This window comes from Hippopotamus amphibius, chromosome X (assembly GCF_030028045.1).
Source record: "Hippopotamus amphibius kiboko isolate mHipAmp2 chromosome X, mHipAmp2.hap2, whole genome shotgun sequence".
In the NCBI taxonomy this organism is placed as follows: domain Eukaryota; kingdom Metazoa; phylum Chordata; class Mammalia; order Artiodactyla; family Hippopotamidae; genus Hippopotamus; species Hippopotamus amphibius.
In genome coordinates, this window is record NC_080203.1 from 82,231,938 (window position 1) to 82,237,634 (window position 5,697).

Consider the following 5,697-nt stretch of genomic DNA (forward strand, 5'->3'; position numbering starts at 1 on the left):
AGCATTTGGATTAGAGGTTTAGTGCCATGTTTCAAAAGTTCTGGACTGAGATTCAGAAACTCTGAGTTCTAGCTCTAACTGCCAGGCTGAATCATTGTCTGAATTTAGACTTGTCTCATCCCTTCTCTGGGCCTCAATTTCCCCTGTTTATATTATAAAAGGATCCAAATATAAATTGTCTAGACATACCACCCTCTGATTCTTGTGTGTGTTTTTTTTTTTTTTTTTTTGCCACGCCACATGGCATGCAGGATCTTAGTTCTCCGACTAGGGATGGAACTCATGCCCCCTGCAGTGGAATCGCAATCTTAACCACTGGATCACCAGAGAAGTCCCATACCCTCTGATTTTGATAGCCTATGGTTCTAGAATTTTACAGACATTAAAAATGAAGTGCAGGGAGGGGGAGACTACACCCTGAATAATTTCTCATAAACTAGCAGTGGTTGCCCTCTATAGGTCTGGCCTGAAAGCGCAGGCCCAACTGCGATTGACCAACTGAGGCCAACTCTGCCAAAGAGCTGAGGCAGGGGTGGGACACAGAAGACAAGTGGATGTTTCACCAGAGAAAGCCAGACACATAAACTAGGCTTGGCTGGCAGACTTTCTGGCTCCTCCCTAATGAGAGGGATCCAGATAGAAGTGTGTGCTAGGAGATTGTACCTTCCTTCCCAGCCACCAGTAGCAAGAGGTTTTCCAGTGCTGTACAGAGGCCATGGCCAGTGGGGTCTCTGCCATGGGTAAAGTAGGTAGATTTGGGGGGATGGGGCTTAGTGTTTGGGGGGGGACTGTGAGTGTGCTGTGATGGTGAGTATAAGAATAGGTTAATCCTGTGATTGAGAAGTTTTCACACGTGAGGCAAAGAACTCTTCTTATATCTACCATATGCTCAAATTAAAGTGTTTAGCATCCTCACCTACTTCTTGCCCTCCTCAGAGTAGAAGCAATTCATGACTTTGCAGAAGACCCAGTATGACCTTAGTATAGAACTGAGAACCTAAACCATAACAAGAATAAATACTGGAAAATGCCCAGTATTTGGGGAAGGCCCTAAGGTTCAAGGGATTTGTGGGCTTAGTCTTAGAGTTTCACTACATTTGGGACAACCTGCAGACTCATTCTTGCAGGGCATTATGTGCTAGAGGCTTAGGATGAATTCAGATATATAGTTCTGTTACAGAAATAGGCACATACTAAACCTTTTATTGCTGTCATTCTATGTTCCATTATAAAAGTACTAGGCAAGTCATGAAACCATATACTCCCTCCCCCGCTTCTTGGTTAAAAAGTCTGACCGTCCAACGCAGATGCAAGGGGGAAAACAAAGGATGACAGTGTTCTCATGTGACAGAGGTGGTTGCAGGTCTAGTTCTGCTCCTGACTCACTATATAAACTAGGTCAAGTCCCAGACTCTCTCTGGGTCTCAGTTTCCCCACCTGAAACAAGAGGGGGTTGGACTTGATGAGCTCCCAGTCTTCTCCCAGGCCTGACATTTTACCTGGTTCTTTGTATAATGTTCTGTTACATTCTCTTCCTATCCAAATAAGGCCTAGCCATTCCCTAAGGGCTTTCAAGGCTCTCCCTAACATCCCAACCCACCTCCATCCCCTCATCCCATTGCTACCACTGCTGCTGCCTACAACGGGGTACGGTCTTCTCTACTTTTGGTTGGAAATTCTAATCATCCACTTCTGATGCTGGTGAGTTAACAAAGATTGATACAATATTCCTCTGAAGTGACAGAACTCCCAACTCTGCCACTACTTCTGTGTGCCTTTGGGAAAATCCCCTCCCTTTGCTATACCTAATTTTTTCCATTTTTAACTTAAGGACAGTGGACTAGAATGGTCTCTGAAAGCAGCTAACTGTTCCAACTTCTTTCACTTCTAGGTAATGAGAAGATGGAGATTGTCTTTGATGTTTTGTCATACTCTTGATCTTCTTTCAGTGCTTCTTAAATGGAAACCTCTCCGTCCCCAACCTCCCACCTATGATAAGGGTTTCTACCACCGTGCCCTAAACAGGAATGCCAGCCTTCCATTACACTTCCTCAACTCCCGGACCTGTCTCCTTCCCCTCCCCACCCTGTTCCCACCACAAACAAAAAGTTCTTCTTTCCTAGTCAAGGTGTCTGTGAGTAATAATAGTTTATTGTGAGGAACACATACAATAAAGATAGAAAAATGCTCTTTATCCTATCAAATGACTTGCCCACATATCTTGTCATTAGTTTATTACGCCACCCCATCCCTGCTGGTGCCCGTGATCTACCATCAGAAAAACCACAGATGGACCCTGGAATGGAGACTTCAAAGGATATTTTATTTAAAAGTTTTGTAAACAGAATTAAACTCACAGATTCAGTAATAGTGAGAGTTCAATTCAATCTCAGCCTAGTTGCCTGGGGCACTTCCTCAGACATCCCAGTGGCTTGACTTGAAGTCAGACCTGGGGAGGTCCCCTCTTTCCTTCCTGGAAGCCAGTTCCAAGAGAGGTGCATGCTTGTGGGCACCACAGGAAAAGCCAGGAGGCAAGAGCATGCATGTAGTAGAAAGAGGAGGAGGGGAGAAGGAGAGGCAGGAGAAGAAAAGGTAGGAAAGTGGGAATATTCAATAGCAGTAAGGATTGGAGGTAGACCCATTGTGGGTACTGAAAAATGTTTAAAAGAATTTTTTTAAAGTATTTGTAGAGAGTAAAAATCCAACAATATGTAAAAAATCTTGAAGAGGAAATCACTTGCCTATTGTTGCCAACAAATCCAATTTCCTCCTTCCTGTCTATGCAATGTAAAATAACATTTTTGTCTATTGGCGACTACATATTGTTATCATAGCTGAAACAGTGTGGCTAGTAATGACTAATATATCATGGTTAATGATGGTTAATATTATATCTAAAATATTTTGCAAAAACCAGAGATGGGAAGGAGAAGGGAGAAGTGGGGAAGGACAAAATGGGATTGTGGAGTTAGAGTGCTTCTGTGGGTTCAGACCTGACTGACTCTCATCTGTTTAAAGTCTCTGAGAATCTTCAAAGGCCCCTTTATGATTCTAAGGAGATTTGTGCCAGGAGCAGTACAGGGAGCAATGCTACAATCTGGCTATGCCTGGGCATTGCTGGTACCGTTCACCATCAATACCCATAACCAGTCAGATATCCACAGCAAATCACCAATGATATCTATAGGTGATTGATGTTGATATTTTATAGCTACCACCACTCAAAAGTCCCCCATCTAGACTACAGTCTAGTTGAGGGACTGGGATTAGGTGATGGGAAGGGAGAACTTGTTGAGAAGGGGATATAGCACCAATCCAAGAAAAACTATCCTCTATCCCTCCTGGTCATTCTAGGATTAAGAGAAAAGCTTAGGGTGGGGCAAGGGGAAGCTGAAGCCTAGCTGGCCTTGCCCCTAAGCTGCCTCCTTCAGAGTGCCCCCCTGATGATGGGGAGGAGCCTACCCTTCAGGCCATGGCTAGCTGATCCTGACTAGCAGGGGTTGCCATGACCTGGAACTACTCTTGAAGGATTCTTTGCTAAATCCAAAGCCAGAAATCCTTATCTGTAACCAAAAACTGACAAGAGGAAGGAAGAGAAGGTGGGGTACACCCTTCTAGACTACTGGGCCCATCACAGGATCCCACTGGGCCTTAGGGCTACAGCAAAATAGCACTGAAAGTGGACAAGGAGCACAGGCACCAGCAAGACACTGGTGCACATGCCCACAGTGGCTGTGACAGCAGCAGTGAGCTGGCCCAGAGCAGAGAAAGGGTAGACGTTTCCAGAGCCAACAGTGGTGAGAGTTATGACAGTCCACCAGAGACATGTAAAAGATGTCTCCAAAGTGAGACCCACCCTGCCTTGGGGTAGACATACCAAGAGCTCTCCATAGAGGAAGAGCAAGCCAAAGAATAAGATCTCAGTCACCCACATCAGGAACAAGGCACACACTTCCCTCCAGGAGGAATAGAGGGTATGAACCAGGACTCTAATGGCCAGGGACTTGTCAAGGAAGCCCAGGAGACGAACCAGCTTGAGGACACAGAACGAATGGCCCTGAGCATTAGGCAGAGATGGGGTTATGGTTCAGCCTTGTTACCCACTACCAATTCCACCAGCATAGGGAACAGACAGAAGATGTAGGCTAGATTGAAAGGGCCATACAGGAAGCACACCTTATCAGGGCAGGAAATGGGCAAAGACCTCAGCTCCAAACCAAAGGGCACAGAGTAGTTCCAGGTAGAGTAGGTAAGAGGCATGGTGGTAAACGATATTGTTGTTCTGCTGCTGCTGCTGCTGCTGCTGCTGCTGCTGCTGCTGTTTTCTCCCTGCCCCCATCCCATGTCCCATAGGAGTGAAGCTGGCAGAGAAGTAATCCAGCTGGACCTCTGTCTCCTGGAAGATGACCAGAGCACATATGGCAAAGAGTGTGGAGATCATGGAAAGGCAGTGGGGGAAAAGAGGCATGTCAGAAGTACCCCCATTTACCAGTCATCCCACCTCTCTAACTAGACTCCCACCCTTTTTCCTCCCCCCCCCCCCTTTTGGAGATTCCCTCAAATTGTTCTGGGCATCTGTTCAGATTCAGGGCCCAAACACCATGCCAAGTGTGTAGCCATTATGGTAACTTGGCAGGGCCCTTTGGGAGTACAAGTGTCTAGCATGGCACCACACACTTTTAATGAGTTTACCTTGGCCCCTAGGGAAGACTAGGGTTGGTCAAGAAGCACCCAGAGCCATGACTTCCACGCATTCTGCAGTCTCTGGCCTTCAATGGGATTCTGCTGAAGGTGCTTATCCACGTGGGCATTGTCACAGGCTTCCCAAGACAGGAAGTCCTGGGTTTGGGTGTCCTTGCCACTCAGCTTAAACCAGCAGCAAGATGCCAGCGGTGCTTCTGCCAGGCCCCAATAAGCCAGCTCCTCCTCTAGGACATCTTGACAAATGTTGGCAGGGCAGTGCAGCTGCCGAGTATGATAGTAGCCCAGCACATAGCCAAAGAGCTCAGAATTTCGATCAAAGAAAAACTCTCAAACAGGTGGACCCTGAGCAGCTGGGATGCCAGGTGGGGGTGGCTCAGGTCAACTTGTAGAGGAGGGTGCCTGGAAAGGCCTGCACAGTACTGATGTAGGCCTTGTGGTGTGTGCCCTCTACATTCAGGATCTGTTTATTGTCCAAGCCCTCCATGACAAACCATCAGCCTGCTTCTTGGCTGGCTCGGATCCTCTAGCAAAGGAGGAAGGACAAGGGCTAGGACAGGGTCCTCCTGCCTTCCTCTCCCCTCCCAGGCTTGGCCAGAGCAGGCAGAGGGCTAAGGGCCACAGAAGTGATGTAGTAGCCCAGGCACCCAAGAGAGGCTACCCCAGGCAGGGAGCTGGGAGTGTCTCTTCCTCCTGGGTCTTCAGGAATCAGGAGGACAGCCACCTCTCAGGTGTGGTCATAGAGAATAGCCAGAATTTCTCCTGGGCCAGCAATTTCAGGAGAAAAATCAGCCTAGCGTGGAAACATTTGTCTTTCAGAGGCTCTTGGGAGACACCTGGCCTGATGACTTTGAGAGTACAATTGTGCCAAGGTATACAGCAGGATAAGTCACAGACAGGCAAACACAGACTAAACGGCCCAGATGGGGACAAGGATGTCTCTCAATCCTCTGTCCCTCACTTTGGAAAGTTGGGACAGAGATGGGGTGGCATGGG